Source organism: Lithobates pipiens, unplaced genomic scaffold, assembly GCF_037356315.1.
Source record: "Lithobates pipiens isolate NorthernLeopardFrog02 unplaced genomic scaffold, aLitPip1_a1.2 Scaffold_18, whole genome shotgun sequence".
NCBI classification, from domain to species: Eukaryota; Metazoa; Chordata; class Amphibia; order Anura; family Ranidae; genus Lithobates; species Lithobates pipiens.
Genome location: NW_027507758.1, coordinates 38083105 through 38108554, shown reverse-complemented (window position 1 = coordinate 38108554; position 25450 = coordinate 38083105).

The following is a 25450-nucleotide window of genomic DNA, read 5'->3' as shown; positions in this document are numbered from 1 at the left end:
TGTTCTAGGATTACAGGACGTAAATGCTGGTTGTCATTCAACCCTGAAAGAGGAGAGGCACAGAATTGTTGGAATCTTTGGGGACAATGATGGAGATTGGGTGAGTTTTTCTTTTTATATCTGCTTTTTTAGTTATACGAGCTGCTGGAGGATCCATTAATTTATCTTTTGACCAAATTAATTTTGAAGCAGGTTAAACAATCTAAGGCAGACCATAGATAATGCAATTTTATTTCTTGTAAGTATGAGTTGCAGGAAAGAAAATTGCTTGATTCTCCCATCAACAAAGACAGTGTTGATGGGGGAATCCCTCCTGCAGTGCTATTGTACTGTATTCTGTTGGCAGAGAACCTTCCCTGCTGGCAGAAGACAATGATTACTGCTGTTGGCTAAAGCCACTGGCAGTAATGATATGCAAAAAGTCAGACAGGCTGGTTATATTGAAATCGATCGATGGATCTTCTTTAGTACAACCTAACTGGCAGAGATTTGATCCATATATGGACGGCTTAAAATGTATCTTCTTCAGTTTTGTGGCTGAAGGAATCTCTGCTCTTAGAACAAACAAATGGTCACTGCCCCACCTATAACTGGCCTTTGCAGCAAAGAACATATGGAAGGGCGACGCATGTCAAACAAAACAAGAAAATTCCCAGCTCAACTTGAACAGCCTGGAACCAACCAAAGTATCCTGTATAACAGTATGCGTTAAAAACAGGGGTTTAGTTTGCACACATTTGCAAATACATGCATAAGCTGCAGAGCCACTTCACAGCACCCCAGTAATATTTGCAGTTCCAACTCTAAAATTTGAAAGTCTGCATAGTAGAAGCACATGCTTTATAATGGATAGGCAGAGTGCAGGTGAGCCTGGAGGGAGCCCACCCCTCCTTTAAGGCACAGGGGTGAACTGGACACCCATAATATAGCACAATGGCAGCAAATGTGTGTCCCCTCACCAGTAATCCAACAGTACAAACAAATGGCCACTACCTTCACCTATAACTGGCCTGAGCTAATGGAAGGGCAACACATGTTAAACAAGACCAAAGAAAATTCCCAGCTCAAGTTACCAACCAGCTTGAAACCAACCAAATTGAAACCAACCAGTTACCAACCAGCTTGAAACCAACCAAATTAACCCTTCTAACAGTATGCTAACTAAACCCCCGTTTTTAACTCATACAGTTAGACAGGATAATTCATTTGGTTGCAGGCTGCTTGATGAGTTGAGCTTTAAAGTGGAAGTAAACTCCCCTATTGTTTTCAGCCAAGGAAGCTGCCATCTTTGCCTCTGTTTAATCTTCAACTGCTATGGTGCTGCACATGTGATTCGTTATGACACCAGCCATTGGATGGTTTGATAGTTTGGCTGAGAGCACAGCCAATGTGCAGTTAGCATTCCCGGCATGCCTTTTTTTTTAACTGTTTAAATCCATGGGTTTACTTCCACTTAAATTTTCTTTGGTTTTGTTTAATCTTCCCTTAAAGCCATTGTAATGTTACAGTCAGAAAACACCGCTGTCGGAATACCCAAATAGTGGCTGATGGGATACAGCTGGTGTACAACAAACAATTTCCACCTGGCTCCTTCGATTTTAAGATTGAAAGATATCACGAGGTAAGGGGCCAGAGAGTGTGAGTGGCACAGAGGCAATACCAGATCTGTGTTGTAGCAAGATATGTAGAGCAGGAAACTGAGGATCATGGAACAAGAACCAGAACAGATTGCAGGAACTAGGTTGAGGTCCTTGAGGACATGGTCAGGCAGTGGGGTATTAAATCAGGAGACAGAGGCAGAATCGGAACTGTCAGGAACAGCAGGGAAGAGTAGTACCAATTCAGTAGGCAAAGACAGAGTCTTCCAAACAGTTTCCCATAGGCCAGCTGTTACTGACCTTTGGGAAACACCCAAAGGTCAGCAACAGCAGGGCGAACAAAGTACAAGATAGTAAGCAGAGTCCTGAAGGCAGACCACGGTCACAACAAAGAAGCAGACGTCCAGAGGCAGGTTGGAATCCAAGCTGGGTCTTACATGGTAAAACAAAACTCATCAGATCAGGTCATAGGTAAACAAGGACAAGCTGAAGACCAATTAGCACTTTTCTTCTGCAGTGCCTGAGTATATATAGACCACTGGGTGACAATACCAGTGCTGATCATACACGCCAATTTTTTATGAATGCACACAAAGGTCTAATGTAATTAGAGATACAAAGTGCAAATAAAGATTACACCGGCTTCAGAAAGTACAATTCTATTGCCTCTTGAGATGTTATCCAGTATCTCCTGGAGAAGATATAAAGAATTTAGATTGATGGATTGAATTCCGTGATCTTAGAACAGTCACGGTATTTGCATTTGCAGCTCAATAACAGGTTTCACTTGTTGCCTGAGCTTTAAAAGGCTTTTACACTAAGACATTTAACTACATCCTTATTCACTCCTCCCCTAGTAATTCTTTATATCTCACCCTAAACTTAATTGGGCATTCGTTCTTTGCATTGTTCTTGTGAGGTTAATAATATAAAAAAATCTCAGGCTAAAAAAAAAAAAAAAAAAAGATTTTCCTGAAGCTGTAAAAAATATATCACAACAGATGCATCCTATATTGAATAAGAAAACCTATCCATGCGTTTAAATCACTTCTATTCTGCTGGTTTATGATGCTGTTTCAGACAACACTGTGTTTGCATTCGTAATTAGAAGATTGAGCAGATGGTCGAGTTCTCATTTGTGATAGGTCTATTAAAATAACTTATGCAGACGAAAACTTGTGTATTACAGATTACCTATTTTCCACTCGGTAATAAATTGATAGATTGGAATACATTTTGAGGAAGATTATTTAACATTCATTTTCACCTCAAATATAATGTTCGGTGCTGAAAGCGTTGCACAAATTTATATGAAAGACTAAATCTTGCTAAACAAAATGCAAATACATTTTACAGAAAAAAAAAATTATATTATATAGATATGGGCTTACCTAAAAAAGTGGATAAAGTCAGCCATAGCTTTCAGTTGCTGGCTTGCTGCTGATTTCACTACTGCACCTCAGTCCCTCTCTCCACAAGGCCATTCACAAAATACATAGCCACAGGCATCACTTGTGCCAATGTTTCTCAACATTTTCAACATAGAGTAACCCTTCAAATAACTTTCTGGCCTCAGGGAACCCCTGTTAAAATGAACTATATATATGTAGCACCCTCTAGTGTGCTAGATTGTTAGTGTAGACTTTGTGTAGGAAAGTTTAAGTTTAGCTCAGGGCTAAGCCTGGGCTGTGAATCTGGGTCTGGGCTCAGTGACTCAGGGCTGGATGACTCATCTTAGCAGCCTCTCTGGTGCCGCTCTCCTTGCTCCCCTGGCTCCAGAAACATTTTCTGGGACATTGGAGAATGTTCTAGACATAGTGAGTGGAGCCTAGGAGGGGCTGCTTGGAATATTTATGAAGACCTATGACAATCTCCAGTAAAGAGCTGGCAGGGGGCAGGCCACTTCATAAATAGTCATGCCAGCAGGGGCAGTTGGGTGGAAGATGAAGATGGAGTGCTGAAAAGGCTGTCGGTGGCGTTTGAAGATGCCCTCTAATCTGGGGGGGGGGGGGTGACCTTCAGTGGGGCTCAGGTACGGGAGGATCCTGCAAAAACGCATAGAGGAAGCCCTTCCTGGAGCCATGGGAGCAAGGAGAGAGGACAGCAGGAGCAGGTCAGCACATCTGGGAGATCTTATGAGAGTCAGCCGGGTAGGCAGCTGAGTGTTAGTCTGGGAGGACTGTGTTGAAGTTGGCCTTGAGGTCTAAGTGAAAGGGGCAGCTGCAGCCAGGTGGGTTGGCAGTAGACGTGCAATTTGTTTCGTAACGAATCTAAATTTGGCAGAAATTTGCATCTTTCGTTATTGCATCTAAATGTCCTAAGAAAAAAATGAATTTCAACTAATATGAAAGAAATTATAGCAGATATAACGAATGATTTTGACATGATTCGATAATTCGTTAAAGATCTAAAGACAAGACAAAAGGTCAACTAAAAGTAAATCTTACAGTCCAATCAGTTGATTAATTTTGTGCTGGAGGTTGGATTATTGGCAAAGTGCATTCCTGAGAACTGAGTGAGAAGTGTATTGCATTGCATTTGAGCCGAGGAGAAGAGATATTGTCATTGCGTGTGTTAATAGATTCAATAAACAAACGACTTTCCAAACTACAAATCATTATCACGAATATATATACATACATAAATATCGAATTTCAACTAATACAAAAGAAATTATAGTGGATATAACAAATGAATTCGACATGATTCGAGATTTAGTATAACGAATATCGACACTACAGAAATAACAAATGATCTGAAAATGAATTAACGTAACATAACAAATATAACAGAAGGAAATTATGTATTTTTCAAATGAAAACGAAACAAAACTGAAAAAAAATGTCCTCTGTGCACAAGTCTAGTTGGCAGTGCCTGAAGAGGTAGTGATGGGATCAGTAGCCACAGGAGTTATTAGTGTTATCAGTAGCTAAGTTATTATTCTCAATAAATAAGAAAAACAAGATGACAGACTGTTCTCTGACTAAGAGTGCCTGTGAAAATTTGGTGTGCCTGGCTGTGCCGGGTGGGGGGTCCCATTCTACTTGTGGCTCCTTACTTGTGGCTCATGATACATTAGTGTGATGGTCAGTAGGAAGAATGCTCCTTACACTTGTAGTCATTGGGAAGAATTATCCCCTTACAGATAGCTATAAAGGTCAGTGGGAACTTATCTGAAAGGTGGAAATAGTTTCTTGCTCAAGGAACCCCTAGCAACCCCTAGAGGAACCCTGGTTGAGAAACCCTGGTCTAAAGCAGTGGTCATCAACCCTGTCCTCAGGGCCCACTAACAGGCCAGGTTTGCAAGATAACTGAAATACACCGCAGGTGCTATCATTTGCTGCTCAGTGATTGCAGTATTCTAGTCTGCATCTCCCCAAGGTAATATATAAAACCTGGCCTGTTAGTGGGCCCTGAGGACAGAATTGATGACCACTGGTCTAAAGGATATAGAGAAGTGTTGTCAGTAGCAAGCCAAAAGAACAGCTGTACTACAGACCAAGGTAAAACTTTTTAAATAAATAGAAGGCAGCAACCCACATATCTCTTCAAATGTTTGCATCAATAAAATGATGGCATAAACACAGAAATAAATTGATGCACTTAGTGTAATAAGAGGTAATGCACCAACCTATATTATGGAGACAAAGGAATTACAAAAATAATTAAAGGAGTTGTAAAGTTTTTTTGTTTTTTTTTTAAATAACAAACATGTTATACCTACCTCCTTTGTGCAAGGTTTTTGCACAGAGTGGCCCTAAACCTCCTCTTCTGGGGTCCCCCAACGGTGCTCCTGGCTCCTCCTCTTCTCGAGTATCCCCACAGAAAACCGCTTTCCAAGGGGGCACTCATGTGGGCATGCTTCTGCCGACTGCTTCTGCGGCTATTGACACAGACAGCAGGATTCTGCCTCATCCTCCGGCTCCCATGTCACTGGATTTGATTGACAGCAGTGGGAGCCAATGGCTCCTGCTGCTATCAACCTATCCAATGAGGACCCAGGACAGCGTCTGAAGTAGCTGTGCTGGTCCCCGTCACTGGAAAGATCGGATTCAGGTAAGTACAAGGGGGGCTCTGGGGGGCTGCTGCCTACAGATGTTTTTTCACCTTAATGCATAGATACACCTAATGCATTAAGGTGAAAAACCTTGAGGGCTTACAACCCCTTTCATTTAAAGGTGAGCACAACTAATATCTCTGTAGTGATCAATACAAACAAAAATAAGGTTAGCTAATTTTAAAATTTCATCAAATAGTGAAATAGCCACCCATAACATATAATTGCCTTGGGCATAACAAAGAAGTAAACTTCAAAGAGAAATATATGAAAGTCCAAATGTGAAATCTTGAAAAGAATCCCAAACCACCATACAGACAAGTGTGCCAGCTCCCTTACTAATCAGTAATGATCTCCAAATGATAAGAGATCAACAGAGGGGCCACCACTGAGGATATCACTGACTCCACCACCTCCACAGTCCTTCACAGGTTATCCAAATAAAGCACAAAAAATAGAGTAGCACAGGCAAAACAAAACACACCAGGAATCAACCAGTCCACTCGGGGCTCCAGCCCCTGTCAGCCCCCCTCCCGATGCCACTTGTTGGCACCCAGTGCATTTGTAGCTGAGCAGGGAGAATGGAGCCTGGAGTGGTGCTGCTTCACTTGAGTTCTCTATCAGATATCAGTATTATTCTAATATGGCAGTTCTCAGCTGAGTAATGTGCTGTTGATCCACGCTCATAAAAAATACAGACGTTTTTTGAGGCATGAGAGTACATTTTTTGCCCCAATAGACTTCAATGGGACCCCTTGAATGACCTGCTTGCACAACTTCTTGCCTAAGAATTGGCTTTCCATTGGTCAACTCAAAAAATTCCTACCCGAAAATGCCAGAAAAACATATGGATAAAAAAATGCTCCAAAATCATATACACCATCACGCTCATATGTCAACTCTGGCTTAATTAAGGAAAACTGTAGTGAATTTAGATCAAAAACAAAAAATGACAAATCACCACTAAATGGACAACCAGATAGGATCCAATATAAATGTCAAATCATTTTTTTTAAAATATAATGAACTCACAGCCATAAAGTCAAAAACAGTCTTTGTTACATACATGAATAAAGATACCACTGTGCCATGGTACTAATCAACACCACTTCAGGCTACGCGGTGTACTTGTACATTGCCAGGTTAAAGGGGTTATACATGGATGATGCCAGCAGTATCTTTTTTCGGCCAATGATGCTCTGTAATGTACAAGCGATCCTAATGTCTTATCAGCCCCTCCATCCCAACGCCTTCCATCACCTTGAAGCCTGAATTTGACCATAGAGATGACCTAGTTATTGGACCATGAAAGCATTGGCTCAAACCAATCTTGGTTTGATCTTATGCTTTTACGGGCAGAGGGGAGATCTCCAGATCCCTCAGTAAAGAGTACCTAGCAATGCCTATGCTACCCCAAAGGATGTTGTTAGTCCCTTGTGATACCAATAAGGTTGAAAAAAAAATGAAAGAGACAGTGTGAAATAAAAAAACTAAAATTAAATAAATATAAAAAAAAAATAGACACTTCCACACAATTGATCAGGGGCTGTGGTTAAAACATAACTCCCCATGCCATGTGTGTGAACCTGCTACAACATATACTATATAAACATAGGAAAATATATCACTGTATGGCAATAGAGAAAAATACCTGATTCCAACAAAACCAGAGTTTACTGTACAGCTGTAATTATGTCAAACAGCTAGGTGAAATCAAGTTAGATGAAACATTTTGCTCATCCCTATTGGCCTCCTCAATGAGGTTAAGAAAAATGAAGAAACTACCTGTATTTGATTTACAGCATGACTATCCTCCATAGGTTTCTGATACTATCACTAAGGGCTAACACGTAGATAATTCTTGTTGTATAAAAGCAGATAAAAAATGTTCTCACAAACATCAACCTTTTTTGATCTGGGCAAACCTCGAGAAAGGTTTTCAGATAGAAAAAAATTCAATCGCATCTTTTGCTGATAGCATAACTGAGTTACTTTTTGTTGGTTAACTTTTATTGATGTTGTACTATGGATATTGGGCATGCAACGAACTGAGGATAAAGAAAAATCTCTCTCTCTTTATATCATTTATTTTTTCTTCGAAGCAATAGAAATAGGGCATCACCAGCTTCAGGTAGTAGAACCAAAACCTAATATAGTATACCTTTGATTGTGAACATCCGAAAACATGCTTGTAATCCAAAGCACAATTCCCCATAAGAGATAATGGAAACTCAGATGATTCGTTCCACAACCTTTTATTCATAAATCCTTCAGTTTATAGTCCATATAAAAAGATTATAGCAATGTGATCGGTTGTGTAACCATAAAATGTCCATCCACAAATGGAAGCCTTCACAAGGGGATTAGAAGCAAAATCCAGCAGGAGCTCCAGAGTATAAAAGAGAAGAGAGGCGCCTCTAAGTTCAGCAATATGGCTACAGTTAATGAAAGTTATACATTTAGCAACTCACATGGTTGATGATTAAAAGAGGCACATCTAAGTATGAAGGCATCCGGGGTAAAGCTGTCCACATAGACCATCCTCCTCACCACGGTCTCTCACCGATGTCAGTCTGCAATTGTGACGAGAAGACTACCCTGCAGTAGAGCCATCTGAAAGCGAGGCTTGAAGTGCTCGTGGAGCGCAGCGTGGAAGGGATGACGTTGCTGGCGGTGTGGAGGATGGTCTATGTGGACAGCTTTACCCCAGATCCCTGTATACTTAGATGTGCCTCTTTTAATCATCAGTCATGTGAGTTGCTAAATGTTGTACCTTCATTAAATGTAACCATATTACTACACTTAGAGGCGCCTCTCTTCTATTTTATACTCAGTTGTGACATGACGCTACTTGTATATCAAGACATTGCTTGTTTACCAAGTAAAAATGTATAAAAAAATTTAGCTTGTCTTGCAAAATGCTCTCATACCAAGATTTTACTGCATATTAGTTGTTTTCTTTTATTTTAAAGCGGAGTTCCACCCAACTTTACAAGAAGGTCTTAAACTAAAGACCACCCCATTCACCCCTCGTTTTTGGAGATAATATATATATATATATATATATATATATATATATATATATATATATATATATATATATATATATATATATATATATATATATATATTATCATACTTCCCAACTTTTTGAGATGGGAATGAGAGATACCTATTAGCAAAAGTATGTAGGCATAGGACACACCCCCCTGTCATGCCTCCTTAAAGGAGATTGATACAAAAAATATATATTAGCTTAACCTACAAGTGCTCTTTTTTACCACTACTATTCCTTTATATAATTTTAATGCAGTGATTTAGAAATTGGATGAAAGGTTTAGCACTTGGAATTTTTTTCTGCAAAGGTGAACTGCTCCTTTACCCTTAAAGAGGTTATACACTCTTGAGGAAAAAAAACCTGCAAGGCAGTTGCATAATGTGTTCTTCTGGGTTTGTGGGCTCCGGCGCTGTGATTGGCCAAAGCTGCGATGACATCACGATGGTATGCGCATGGGAGCTGCCTGTGATGACACAGGGCTCTGAAGAAAAGACACAGTCGGACGTTTCTTCAGAGCGCATGCGACAGTGATTGCATGGCTGCATGTACAGTAAAAATCTCTTCACTTCTTCAGATCCGAGCTATAGCCGAATGACTGGTACAGCACAGACCTACTTTGCCAATAGGGAAAGCCAATCACCGGTGGCTCTTAGAGGGACATCGGTCCCGATCAAGAAGAGCTGCCGCCAGCTCATCTGTGCCCGCCTTTGCCACCAGCCAGTGCCACCTAGCAGTGCACAACAGTGCCGCCCTACCAGTGCCCACCAGCACCACCTACCAGTGCCCACAGTGCCACCCATCAGTATCCACAATTCCACCTATTAGTGCCCACAGTGCCACCTATCAGTGTCACCAATTAGTGCCTAATCAACAGTGCTGCCCATCAGTGTCACCTACCAGTGCCCATCAGTGTCACCTACCAGTACCCATCAATGCCCATCAGTGCCACCTATCAGTGCCCATCAGTGCCATCTATCAGTGGTACTCATCAGTAACACCTATCAGTGCCCTTCAGTGCCTATCAGTGCCACCCATCATCTTATCAGTGGCCATCAGTGCCGCCTTATCAGTGTCCATCAGTACCGGTTAACTGTCTCCATCAGTGCCGCCTTATCTGTGCCTATCAGTGCTGCCTTAACTGTTCCTATCAGTGTCCATTAGTGCAGCCTATCAGTGCCCACCAGTGCAGCCTATTAGTGCCCACCAGTGTTGCCTCATCAGCGCATATCAATGAAGGAGAAAAATTACCTGTTTGCAAAATTTTATAACAAACTATGAAACATGAATTTTTTTTTTTTGTTTAGCAAAAAAAAAAAAACCTCAGCTGTGATTAAATACCACCAAAAGAAAGCTCTACTTGTGTGAAAAAAAAAATAATAAAAAATTTTGATTTGGGTACAGTGTTGTATGACAGCGCAATTGTCATTCAAAGTGCGTCAGCGCTGAAAGCTGAAATGTGGTCTGGGCAGGAGGGGGGTTTAAGTGGCCAGTAAGCAAGTGGTGCATGTTTAGGAGATATTTACACTACCTATAGGAATCCCTTATTATAGGTTTACTTATAGGTAAAATTCAGTAGTGTATGATTATGTGGTGCTAAGAAAGGAAGTAATTATTAAGGTTTACTCCATGTGAATAATGGTGTACTGGTGTGTACCCCTGTTGTTAACCAGTTTATATGTCAAGTTTCTGCATACACTTGTATCTTTATACAGTATTGTTTTATAGACTTTGACTACATAATTCTGTCTGTGCACCAAAGATATGAATTATAAATTACTGGTACTCTTGTATTCTCCAATTAATCTTACCCACTAGATGCCTATCCTTTATTAACATAGATATGAAGTTGAAGACTGAAGAAGTGGGGAGACCTCAGGAACATGTAGACATATGGGATACCCCCGCTCCCTAAAGAAAATGATGTCTATTGTAGATTGATGTAAACCTATAAAGGGTGATCTTTTGATAGGTTAACATGCTGTATTTTATTTGTACAGAACAATGATGGGCTTCTATATTTTTAATGGTAAAGGAATTACATTTTGAACAATGGAATAAATTGGTGTCCCAAAAAACTGATGTATATTGCAAATTGATGTTAACATATAAAGGGTGGGCTTTTGTCAAAAGTATTGGAACGCACATGAACTTTATTGGTATCCCAGTCTTAGTCCGTAGGGTTCAATAATGAGTTGGCCCACCCTTTGCAGCTATAACAGCTTCAACTCTTCTGGGAAGGCTGTCCACAAGCTCTGTGCACTGTGCTCTGGTCCAAATCATTTGATTGGGGGGGGGGGGGGGGTTATGGTGTGGGGTTCTTTTACAAGGATTGGGCTTGGCTCCTTAGTTCCAGTGAAGGGAACTCTTAAGGCGTCAGCATACCAAGATATTTTGGACATTTCATGCTCCCAACTTTTGTGGGAACAGTTTGGGGATGGCTCCTTCCTCTTCCAACATGACTGCACACCAGTGCACAAAGCAAGTTCCATAAAGACATGGATGAGCGAGTTTGGGGTGGAGGGACATAACTGGCCTGCACAGACTCATGACCTCAACATGATAGAATACCTTTGGGATGGATTAGAGCAGTGGTCATCAACCCTGTCCTCAGGGCCCACTAACAGGCCAGGTTTTATGTATTACCTTGGGGAGATGCAGACTAGAATACTGCAATCACTGAGCAGCAAATGATATCACCTGTGATGTCTTTTAGTTATCTTACAAACCTGGCCTGTTAGTGGGCCTTGAGGACAAGGTTGATGACCACGGAATTAGAGAAAGTCCTGACCTTTAACCTGGTAGAACACCTTTGGGATGAATTTGAGTGGAGACTGTGAGCCAGGCCTTCTTGACCAACATCAGTGTCTGACCTCACAAATGCGCTTCTGGAAGAATGGTCAAACATTCCCATAGACACACTCCTAAACCTTGTTGTGAACAGCCTTCCCAGAAGTGTTGAAGCTGTTATAGTTGCAAAGGGTGGACCAACTCAATATTAAACCCTATAGACTAAGACTGAGATGCCATTGAAGTTCATGTGCATGTATAGAAATTATATAACAACAATACTGCGCAATGGTCAGCTAAAGAGAAATAAGGATAAACTAAAGGCTGCTAACACGCTAAAATTGGGATCTTTTTAGCTGGGAAAAATGTCAAAAATAAAGTGTAAGCGCCCAACTTATATATATATATATAACTCTTAAAATAATACAAACGTGTGTACACACATGTGTGGCAAATGAGTGTAGAGTGACCCCAAAAGAAATGGGGACAATACTGGTATATATATTGAGAAAATTGATAAGATAAAAAGTGACAACCTATAAATATGTGCATAAAATCAGTTGAAAACTATATAAATACTTATCCCAGTGAAGAGAGAAACAAAAAACAATCAGCATAAACACATAGAGGTATAACTAATAAAAGTGATAAAGTCCATAATAAAACATGCAGGATATAAAGTCCATAAAGGAACGTGCAGAATGTCAGTCCCAATGTGTTACGGTATCAACTGAAATCCTGTGTTGTTGTGACCAAAAAAAGGTTTTCCACCCTGTGACGCTCCCACCACCTTACGGAGTGCAGGCTTACCGAATAAATATGACCCAAGCAGACATACGCCTCAGGGGACAACCAGAGCTTGTAATCTCGGCTAAAATGGTCCCAAATTAGGTGTTCCAATCGTGCCACATACGGTTCACACAGGTGACTGGGTATGATCACTGTTTTTCATATACATGGACAACTCCGACAATAGCTCAGGCATGGAAGATGAAGAAACAAAGCCAACATGGCATAATAAAGTTTTTTAAAAAAAGACCTTTAATAAAAAATAGTTCAAACTCACATTTCCAAAATGATCAACAAAGCATATCAGAGGAAATAGGCAGTAGCGAAGTCCTCCCGACGCGTTTCGACCTACAGGTCATCATCTGGGGTGGGCTCCAACTACTGACACACTGCCTTATATAAGTACTTACACAATGAAGTTATACCATTCCCCCATGTGTTGCAATCATGCCCACTTCCGGTACACCCAAAATGGCGGACGGGCGTGCGTTCCACGCCTCCGTTTTTTATGCGTTCCACCTATATGTCCAATGTATTTGGATACAGGAGGCATAATTGGGGATATTAGCGGCCCCACTTCCGGTTATAGTAAGATGGCGGCCTGGCGTGCGTTCCACGCCTCAATAATAATGCGTTCCACCCATTCCTAACAATGTGAAGAGGAAGGGACAAAGGCCTGCTGATGTAATAATACGATTGCTGCCATAGGGCTGTACGCCCAATGTAGACTTTCGTTCAATGGACTTGTAAAAGGCGTGTAAAACAAGCCTGTCTCGCCATCGGGTCGCAGCCCGAAACCGGAAGTGCGCATCCACGATGGTACCGGAACCGGAAGTGAACAAACGTCACTTCCGGTATGGAACAGAAATAGGAACGAGGCCTGGGCATAGGTTAGACATGTTACCTCCTCCCCAGTATACCAGAAAGGGTGCAGCAGTGACACCTAATGGCCACAAATAAAATTGTCATAATAATGAGGAGACAATACACAAAATATATCGTGTTGTGAGTGATATTTATCACATAATTTAAAAATATTATTATTAAATAAACTGTCTTGTTAAATAAAATAAAATAAAATTAATATCAAAATAATCATTAAGAACAGGCATCTACCAGTAAAGTAGACCTGCAGATATATGTATGTAATGCCAAACTCCATATTGCAAATATCGAAGAACTTGTCTGAACCTTTATGAATCATCAATAAAAGCATTAATGTCCCACTCCACATTCATACCGAGTGGGGAGTGGGACTGAAGCTCATAGATCCAATAAGTCTCCAACCTGGAGACCCCTCGTGTGAGAGGCCCCCCTCTCCAGGGTGGAGTATATCTATCTATCGCAACGAATTGTGTGCCCCGTAAATCATTGTTATGACATTCCCTATAGTGTCTTGGCACTGTGTGTTTAGACACCTTACTTCTGATCAGGGAAATATGTTCGCCTACCCTCGTGGAAAACGGTCTAGTGGTACGACCGACGTACTGCTTCCCACAAGGGCAGGTTATTAGATAGACCACGTATCTAGTTTTGCAAGTGCAAAAAGATTTAATGGGATATCTTCTCCCTGTCACTGTAGATGTGAATTCTAAAATTTTCCGTTGTGTCAATGTGTTGTGCTGACACACACTACATTTTTTACATGGAAAATAACCTACCAGGTTGTGAAAAAAAGTAGGCCGAATTGGGGGATTAATGATGTTGGGGGCTATTTTACTTTGCAGTGTTGGAGCGCCTCTGAACAAGACGTTCGCTTTTTCGGGAAGATTTGGACCCAACACAGGGTCTTTTTTTAGGACCCCCCAATATTTACTGAAAATATTTTTTACTTGCCTATACTGCATGTTAAAGGTAGTTATTAAAGACCACTTAAATTTGTCGTTGTCCTTCCGGGGGGTTTTAGCCTGTAGAAGAGTATCCCTGTTTATATGTGAGACCTCTTGTAGTTGTTTCTCTAGGGTGGGCGCATGGTATCCCTTATCCAAAAACTGTTGCTTTAAATAATTTGCCTGATCTAAAAAGATACGGTCATCAGTACAATTACGGCGTAATCTAATGAATTGACTACGGGGGACAGAGGAAAGCCAGGTTTTGTGGTGGCAGCTATCGATGGCAATATAGCTATTGCGATCAGTAGATTTAAAATGTGTTTTAAAGCTAAAACCCCCTGATGCAATTCCAATTTCCAGATCCAGGAATTGTATTTTATCAGTACTGGTCTGATAGGTTAGTGAAATCCACCTATCGTTGGTATTCAGACCTCTAAAAAATTCACAAAGCGTCTCAGGGGTACCTCCCCATAGGAGGAGGATGTTGTCTATGTATCGGACCCACAAAATCAATGATGGGCTCCGCTGGGCATAGACGACATCCTCCTCCCATTTAGCCATGAAAAGATTGGCCAGACTGGGTGCGAATTTGGCCCCCATGGCCACACCCCTTTGTTGTGAGTAGTACTGGCCATCAAACCAAAAGTAACTATGGCTAGTAGCAAATTCTAATAGTTCAATGATGTAGTTGCGTTGGCAGGGAACCAACGATTGTTCTCTATTCAGAAAACAACGCACCGCTTCGATTCCCTTCTCCTGTGGTATACAGGTGTATAGGGATGCAACATCTGCGGTGGCTATGATACATTGTCCATGAAACTGTATACCTTCCAATTTTTTGATGGTGTCGCCTGTATCCTGTATATAGGAAGGCATTTTTCTGACAAGTGGTTGGAGATAGAAATCGATGTACCTACCTATGCGTGCTGTGACAGAATTAATACCACTCACAATTGGTCTACCGGGGGGGGCCGTCAGACTCTTGTGGATTTTGGGCAGATAGTAAATGGTAGGTATTCTGGGGGATAACGGGACCAAAAATGCTCTTTCTTTTTTGTTTAAAATTTTTCGTTCAAAACCCTTGTCAATAAGGGTTTTTAGTTGTTTCTTATAAATAATGGTGGGATTATTGGGTAATTTGCAATACGTGTTTGGTTCATTCAAAATATTCGCCATTTCTTCCTCATATTGTGTCTTATCGAGAATAACTATACCGCCTCCCTTGTCCGCAGGGCGTATAATAACTTGTTTCTGGTCACAAAGGGACCTCAATGCTGCCTTCGGCAAGGAAGTAGGATAGTGATTCTTAACTGGTAATTTGGCTAAATCACTGAGTACTAAATCTCGAAGATTTTTACCGCAGGAGCAGTAGGTACTGGAGGGGAAAAAAGGGAGGGGTTAGATAACCCCGAATGGACAGTACCTGACGTACTGGCATGATAGTCTGTGCGGTACGGATTGGATGTGAGATATCTCTGAATATTCATCTTCCGTGTAAATTTGTGTATATCTATAAATGTGGAAAATTTATTAAGTTTGTTAGGGGGTGCAAACTTCAGGCCCTTATCTAATATGGACATCTCCTCATGCGTAAAAGATTTAGTGCTCAGGTTGAAGACGCCCTGGCCTATCAGAGCCTTCTTCGTTTTCCGCCTTTGTAATCTCCTTCCCCCTCTACAACCTCTCTTAGTTCTTGGCCCCTTTTTTTGGTATACGGGTCTTCGTAAAAACCCTGTTGTTCGTAATTGATGTTAGGAGGGTTGTATGGATAGGGGGAAGGAGAATGCCTGGTGTATGTGTTGTCGGAGTCTCTCATGTCACGTAAAGGTGCAAACCTGTTTTGTGAAGGAGGTATATCTTCATAGTGTTGAACTCCCCGGTTCTGATAATTAGAAGAGTTTATCTCTCGGGGGGGGGGGGGGGTAGTTTTGGTAATTGGAAGGATATGTCGTTCGTGGGGAGGAATAGTACGGGGAATTGTTGTAATCCCCAGAAGAAGAAGTGTTCCTATGGCGGGAATGACCCCTTTGGTACCCACGTCCTCCTCTTTTGCCTCTTGGGCCACCCCTACCCCTCCTTTGATTATTCGACGTATATGGACTATAATGTTGAATATTTTGTGTTCCCTTGTCAGACCACTTCTGGACAACCTCACTGTATGATCTAGGAAACAGTGTGTCCTGGGAGGCGGAAGTTCCCGGATTCAGGCTGCTCCCTATATTCACAGAAGGGATGGTTTGGTTAGGGGGCGGTATTGTGAATAATTTTTGTCACCCAAATACGTTATTTGTTTTGTAATCATTCGTATCGCGGGAATATTTTTTCTGTTTTTTATTTTTTTGTTCACGGTCCTCTTTCTCCAAATGGTTGAGTAAATTGGACGAAAGGGAGATGTATTCCGACGAACCTTTATATATATTCAATTTGTCTTTAATTTCTTTAATTTCCTTATCTATACTTGTCAAACGAGCCTTTTTCTTTGAAATTAGGAAAGAAAGAAGATTGATTCCTGCCTCGTTAAAATATTTGAACCAAGAGTCTGGATCGGACTCTCCCTGCTGTGGGCCAATATCCCATCTAAGGCTACGAGGAACCATTTGTTCCGTGATGTACTGTTGTAAAAACACCAAATCCCACTGTAGATGTAATTCCGTGGACATGATGTTTTTCAACCTCATAAAGAGGCCCCCAATCTCAGTATTGCTACTGTCGGGGACAAATACACCGTCAGTGTTCACTTTATGTGAGGCTCGATAGTCGAACACATCCATTATGACTAGGAACAATTCTTGACAACTGCCGCAATATTAATCCACTGAAACCAAGAGAAATTATATAACAACAATACTGCGCAATGGTCAGCTAAAGAGAAATAAGGATAAACTAAAGGCTGCTAACACGCTAAAATTGGGATCTTTTTAGCTGGGAAAAATGTCAAAAATAAAGTGTAAGCGCCCAACTTATATATATATAACTCTTAAAATAATACAAACGTGTGTACACACATGTGTGGCAAATGAGTGTAGAGTGACCCCAAAAGAAATGGGGACAATACTGGTATATATATTGAGAAAATTGATAAGATAAAAAGTGACAACCTATAAATATGTGCATAAAATCAGTTGAAAACTATATAAATACTTATCCCAGTGAAGAGAGAAACAAAAAACAATCAGCATAAACACATAGAGGTATAACTAATAAAAGTGATAAAGTCCATAATAAAACATGCAGGATATAAAGTCCATAAAGGAACGTGCAGAATGTCAGTCCCAATGTGTTACGGTATCAACTGAAATCCTGTGTTGTTGTGACCAAAAAAAGGTTTTCCACCCTGTGACGCTCCCACCACCTTACGGAGTGCAGGCTTACCGAATAAATATGACCCAAGCAGACATACGCCTCAGGGGACAACCAGAGCTTGTAATCTCGGCTAAAATGGTCCCAAATTAGGTGTTCCAATCGTGCCACATACGGTTCACACAGGTGACTGGGTATGATCACTGTTTTTCATATACATGGACAACTCCGACAATAGCTCAGGCATGGAAGATGAAGAAACAAAGCCAACATGGCATAATAACGTTTTTTAAAAAAAGACCTTTAATAAAAAATAGTTCAAACTCACATTTCCAAAATGATCAACAAAGCATATCAGAGGAAATAGGCAGTAGCGAAGTCCTCCCGACGCGTTTCGACCTACAGGTCATCATCTGGGGTGGGCTCCAACTACTGACACACTGCCTTATATAAGTACTTACACAATGAAGTTATACCATTCCCCCATGTGTTGCAATCATGCCCACTTCCGGTACACCCAAAATGGCGGACGGGCGTGCGTTCCACGCCTCCGTTTTTTATGCGTTCCACCTATATGTCCAATGTATTTGGATACAGGAGGCATAATTGGGGATATTAGCGGCCCCACTTCCGGTTATAGTAAGATGGCGGCCTGGCGTGCGTTCCACGCCTCAATAATAATGCGTTCCACCCATTCCTAACAATGTGAAGAGGAAGGGACAAAGGCCTGCTGATGTAATAATACGATTGCTGCCATAGGGCTGTACGCCCAATGTAGACTTTCGTTCAATGGACTTGTAAAAGGCGTGTAAAACAAGCCTGTCTCGCCATCGGGTCGCAGCCCGAAACCGGAAGTGCGCATCCACGATGGTACCGGAACCGGAAGTGAACAAACGTCACTTCCGGTACGGAACAGAAATAGGAACGAGGCCTGGGCATAGGTTAGACATGTTACCTCCTCCCCAGTATACCAGAAAGGGTGCAGCAGTGACACCTAATGGCCACAAATAAAATTGTCATAATAATGAGGAGACAATACACAAAATATATCGTGTTGTGAGTGATATTTATCACATAATTTAAAAATATTATTATTAAATAAACTGTCTTGTTAAATAAAATAAAATAAAATTAATATCAAAATAATCATTAAGAACAGGCATCTACCAGTAAAGTAGACCTGCAGATATATGTATGTAATGCCAAACTCCATATTGCAAATATCGAAGAACTTGTCTGAACCTTTATGAATCATCAATAAAAGCATTAATGTCCCACTCCACATTCATACCGAGTGGGGAGTGGGACTGAAGCTCATAGATCCAATAAGTCTCCAACCTGGAGACCCCTCGTGTGAGAGGCCCCCCTCTCCAGGGTGGAGTATATCTATCTATCGCAACGAATTGTGTGCCCCGTAAATCATTGTTATGACATTCCCTATAGTGTCTTGGCACTGTGTGTTTAGACACCTTACTTCTGATCAGGGAAATATGTTCGCCTACCCTCGTGGAAAGCGGTCTAGTGGTACGACCGACGTACTGCTTCCCACAAGGGCAGGTTATTAGATAGACCACGTATCTAGTTTTGCAAGTGCAAAAAGATTTAATGGGATATCTTCTCCCTGTTACTGTAGATGTGAATTCTAAAATTTTCCGTTGTGTCAATGTGTTGTGCTGACACACACTACATTTTTTACATGGAAAATAACCTACCAGGTTGTGAAAAAAAGTAGGCCGAATTGGGGGATTAATGATGTTGGGGGCTATTTTACTTTGCAGTGTTGGAGCGCCTCTGAACAAGACGTTCGCTTTTTCGGGAAGATTTGGACCCAACACAGGGTCTTTTTTTAGGACCCCCCAATATTTACTGAAAATATTTTTTACTTGCCTATACTGCATGTTAAAGGTAGTTATTAAAGACCACTTAAATTTGTCGTTGTCCTTCCGGGGGGTTTTAGCCTGTAGAAGAGTATCCCTGTTTATATGTGAGACCTCTTGTAGTTGTTTCTCTAGGGTGGGCGCATGGTATCCCTTATCCAAAAACTGTTGCTTTAAATAATTTGCCTGATCTAAAAAGATACGGTCATCAGTACAATTACGGCGTAATCTAATGAATTGACTACGGGGGACAGAGGAAAGCCAGGTTTTGTGGTGGCAGCTATCGATGGCAATATAGCTATTGCGATCAGTAGATTTAAAATGTGTTTTAAAGCTAAAACCCCCTGATGCAATTCCAATTTCCAGATCCAGGAATTGTATTTTATCAGTACTGGTCTGATAGGTTAGTGAAATCCACCTATCGTTGGTATTCAGACCTCTAAAAAATTCACAAAGCGTCTCAGGGGTACCTCCCCATAGGAGGAGGATGTTGTCTATGTATCGGACCCACAAAATCAATGATGGGCTCCGCTGGGCATAGACGACATCCTCCTCCCATTTAGCCATGAAAAGATTGGCCAGACTGGGTGCGAATTTGGCCCCCATGGCCACACCCCTTTGTTGTGAGTAGTACTGGCCATCAAACCAAAAGTAACTATGGCTAGTAGCAAATTCTAATAGTTCAATGATGTAGTCGCGTTGGCAGGGAACCAACGATTGTTCTCTATTCAGAAAACAACGCAACGCTTCGATTCCCTTCTCCTGTGGTATACAGGTGTATAGGGATGCAACATCTGCGGTGGCTATGATACATTGTCCATGAAACTGTATACCTTCCAATTTTTTGATGGTGTCGCCTGTATCCTGTATATAGGAAGGCATTTTTCTGACAAGTGGTTGGAGATAGAAATCGATGTACCTACCTATGCGTGCTGTGACAGAATTAATACCACTCACAATTGGTCTACCGGGGGGGGCCGTCAGACTCTTGTGGATTTTGGGCAGATAGTAAATGGTAGGTATTCTGGGGGATAACGGGACCAAAAATGCTCTTTCTTTTTTGTTTAAAATTTTTCGTTCAAAACCCTTGTCAATAAGGGTTTTTAGTTGTTTCTTATAAATAATGGTGGGATTATTGGGTAATTTGCAATACGTGTTTGGTTCATTCAAAATATTCGCCATTTCTTCCTCATATTGTGTCTTATCGAGAATAACTATACCGCCTCCCTTGTCCGCAGGGCGTATAATAACTTGTTTCTGGTCACAAAGGGACCTCAATGCTGCCTTCGGCAAGGAAGTAGGATAGTGATTCTTAACTGGTAATTTGGCTAAATCACTGAGTACTAAATCTCTGAAGATTTTTACCGCAGGAGCAGTAGGTACTGGAGGGGAAAAAAGGGAGGGGTTAGATAACCCCGAATGGACAGTACCTGACGTACTGGCATGATAGTCTGTGCGGTACGGATTGGATGTGAGATATCTCTGAATATTCATCTTCCGTGTAAATTTGTGTATATCTATAAATGTGGAAAATTTATTAAGTTTGTTAGGGGGTGCAAACTTCAGGCCCTTATCTAATATGGACATCTCCTCATGCGTAAAAGATTTAGTGCTCAGGTTGAAGACGCCCTGGCCTATCAGAGCCTTCTTCGTTTTCCGCCTTTGTAATCTCCTTCCCCCTCTACAACCTCTCTTAGTTCTTGGCCCCTTTTTTTGGTATACGGGTCTTTGTAAAAACCCTGTTGTTCGTAATTGATGTTAGGAGGGTTGTATGGATAGGGGGAAGGAGAATGCCTGGTGTATGTGTTGTCGGAGTCTCTCATGTCACGTAAAGGTGCAAACCTGTTTTGTGAAGGAGGTATATCTTCATAGTGTTGAACTCCCCGGTTCTGATAATTAGAAGAGTTTATCTCTCGGGGGGGGGGGGGGTAGTTTTGGTAATTGGAAGGATATGTCGTTCGTGGGGAGGAATAGTACGGGGAATTGTTGTAATCCCCAGAAGAAGAAGTGTTCCTATGGCGGGAATGACCCCTTTGGTACCCACGTCCTCCTCTTTTGCCTCTTGGGCCACCCCTACCCCTCCTTTGATTATTCGACGTATATGGACTATAATGTTGAATATTTTGTGTTCCCTTGTCAGACCACTTCTGGACAACCTCACTGTATGATCTAGGAAACAGTGTGTCCTGGGAGGCGGAAGTTCCCGGATTCACGCTGCTCCCTATATTCACAGAAGGGATGGTTTGGTTAGGGGGCGGTATTGTGAATAATTTTTGCCACCCAAATACGTTATTTGTTTTGTAATCATTCGTATCGCGGGAATATTTTTTCTGTTTTTTATTTTTTTGTTCACGGTCCTCTTTCTCCAAATGGTTGAGTAAATTGGACGAAAGGGAGATGTATTCCGACGAACCTTTATATATATTCAATTTGTCTTTAATTTCTTTAATTTCCTTATCTATACTTGTCAAACGAGCCTTTTTCTTTGAAATTAGGAAAGAAAGAAGATTGATTCCTGCCTCGTTAAAATATTTGAACCAAGAGTCTGGATCGGACTCTCCCTGCTGTGGGCCAATATCCCATCTAAGGCTACGAGGAACCATTTGTTCCGTGATGTACTGTTGTAAAAACACCAAATCCCACTGTAGATGTAATTCCGTGGACATGATGTTTTTCAACCTCATAAAGAGGCCCCCAATCTCAGTATTGCTACTGTCGGGGACAAATACACCGTCAGTGTTCACTTTATGTGAGGCTCGATAGTCGAACACATCCATTATGACTAGGAACAATTCTTGACAACTGCCGCAATATTAATCCACTGAAACCAAGAGAAATTATATAACAACAATACTGCGCAATGGTCAGCTAAAGAGAAATAAGGATAAACTAAAGGCTGCTAACACGCTAAAATTGGGATCTTTTTAGCTGGGAAAAATGTCAAAAATAAAGTGTAAGCGCCCAACTTATATATATATAACTCTTAAAATAATACAAACGTGTGTACACACATGTGTGGCAAATGAGTGTAGAGTGACCCCAAAAGAAATGGGGACAATACTGGTATATATATTGAGAAAATTGATAAGATAAAAAGTGACAACCTATAAATATGTGCATAAAATCAGTTGAAAACTATATAAATACTTATCCCAGTGAAGAGAGAAACAAAAAACAATCAGCATAAACACATAGAGGTATAACTAATAAAAGTGATAAAGTCCATAATAAAACATGCAGGATATAAAGTCCATAAAGGAACGTGCAGAATGTCAGTCCCAATGTGTTACGGTATCAACTGAAATCCTGTGTTGTTGTGACCAAAAAAAGGATTTCAGCATTCTTGTCCCATTCTTTATGTAGCAGCTTTTTCATTTTATTTTAGAGTTAGCGCAGTAATATCCTTATTCACATCAATAAACAGCCCATGAACCAAACCAGGGAACATTCACACTGGTAGGTGGTACGAAAAACTCATGGTTATGGAGGGGGGCAGAGTCATTAACTGAAGGAAATTTTTGTTGAAAGGGCAGCAATATAAGACTTGTTTAGTTGCTATAAAGCAAAAGAATGTCCTGGGTTACTAACAAGTACATTATTTTCTACCTTTTGGTTATATGATTTAGTGATTGCAACCAAATTAAAATGAAACACTGCACTGAGTACAATCCAATCCCATCATCTTGAAAAGCGTATTAGTGATTTGAGGACAGATAAGTGTAAGGATAAGTATAATATATGCCTTAAGCTTTCTGTATAAATACTGTTCTGTGCAATTTGGTTACCTTATCATTTTTCAGAACGACACTTACCTTGACCCTCTGATACAAAACTGCCTTAATGGGCGATAATGGGTAGAAACCATTAAGAGTATTTATGAAATCCTGACCTTCTAATGTTCATGTGCACCGAAAATTATATCTTCAGTGTGCTCGGCAGAGTCTACACATAGAGAATGCAAACAAACTTAACCGTTTTTGTTGAATTTTCATCATTTCTATGCAAATTCTATGTTAGGAAAGAATGAATTAAAGTGGAACTAAACTGTATCTGAGCACCATAAATGCTATTTTAATCATAAATTGTAATATTCAAATTAAACTCACCCATCAATCCATGTCTCCATGCTTTATTTTATGTAGATATAATTTTGAAAAACCTTCAACATGCGCACATGTGTAAAGAAATTACAGTTACAGTGCCTTGAGAAAGTATTCATACCCCTTGACATTTTCCACATTTTGTCATGTTACAACCAAAAACATAAATGTATTTTATTGGGATTTTATGTGACAGACCAAAACAAAGTGGCACATAATTGGGGAGTGGAAGGAAAATGGTTTTCATTTTTTTTTGTTGTTTTTACAAATAAATATGTGAAAAGTGTGGCATGCATTTGTATTCAGTCCCCCTGAGTCAATACTTTGTAGAACCACCTTTCCATGCAATTACAGCTGAAAGTCTTTTTGGGGATGTCTCTAGCAGCTTTGCACATCTAGAGAGTCACATTTTTGCCCATTGTTCGTTGCAAAATAGCTCAAGTACTGTCAGATTGGACAGAGAGCGTCTGTGAACAGCAATTTTCAAGTCTTGCCACAGTTTCTTAATTGGATTTATGTCTGGACTTTGACTGAGTCATTTTAACACATGGATATGCTTTGATCTAAACCATTCCATTGTAGCTCTGGCTGTATGTTTAGGGTAGTTGTCCTGCCGGAAGGACAACTAGTCTCAAGTATTTTGCAGACTCTCTAACAGAACCACCCTAGTCTCAAGTATTTTGCAGACTCTAACAGGGTTTCTTCTAAGATTGCCCTGTATTTGGTTCCATTCATCTTCCCATCAACTCTGACCAACTTCCCTGTCCCTGCTGAAGAAAAGCATCCCCACCACATGATGCTGCCACCACCATGTTTCACGGTGGGGATGGTGTGTTTAGGGTGATGTGCAGTGTTAGATTTCCACCATACATAGCATTTTGCTTTTAGGCCAAAAAAGTTCAATATTGATCCACTCTGACCAGAGCACCTTCTTCCACATGTTTGCTGTGTCCCCCACATGGCTTCTCGCAAACTGAAAATTAGACTTCTTATGGCTTTCTTTCTTTTTTTTTTCAATTTCTTTATTTATTTATTTATTTTTTCCCTTTCCATAAGTAAGCCAAAACAAAGTTTTACATAAACAATCTAAGAGTCATACATCTAGTTTCCATGTTCATACATAATAAACAGAAATAGCATAACAGTTCATTCCATTCCGTTCGCTTCTTACTCCCCTTATAGTATAATATATAAAACCACAAAGAAAACACGCAAGGTTAATGGTAATATATATAACATATCGGGACAGTAACATGGAAACTTCTCTCTCAGTCCCACATACACCATGTCTAATCCTAGATTGGTACTGTTCCCAGTTAGATTAGAGTTGTATTGTTATCTCCTTTTTACTCATCTACCCCTCTTACTATTTTCCCCCCTATTCCTCAGCCCTCCCCCCCCCCAAAACAAAAAAAAAAAAAAAAAAAAAAAAACCGAACCAAGCCAGAGAGAGGGGGAGAGGGGGGGAGAGAGGGGGAGTTCTCATCTCCTCCCCCCGAGTCTCCCCCCCCACCCCCCTAAACTGCATCGATCCGTCTCCTTCCATCCCCCGAGGAGATATAGAGGTTCCATGGTGTCCATATTTCCAAATAAGTTTTCCTTCTTTTCCTAGCTGTCCATATTAGGTCTTCCATCCTGTTCACCTCCTCGACTTTCTTCAACCACATGCTCACACTGGGAGGTTGTATTTGTTTCCACCTAAGTGTTATACATGACTTGGCTGTATTTACCAAGTGACACATGATGGAGTTCCCATCTATATTCCCTGAGGTCTCTGACAAATTCAAGAGGAATACTGCTGGATCCTCCCGTATCTCTACTTCACTGAATTTTTGAACGATCTCTCGTACATCTTTCCAATATTTCTTAATTTTTGGACATAACCAAAATATGTGTAAAAAATTTCCCACTTCTTTCTGGCACCTCCAACACTTATTTGATATATGAGGGAAATATTTTTGAAGTTTTTCTGGTGTTCTGTACCACTGTGCAATAATTTTATAATTAGTTTCCTGCAATTTTGTGCATGTTGCTGTTTTAAAAATTGATTGT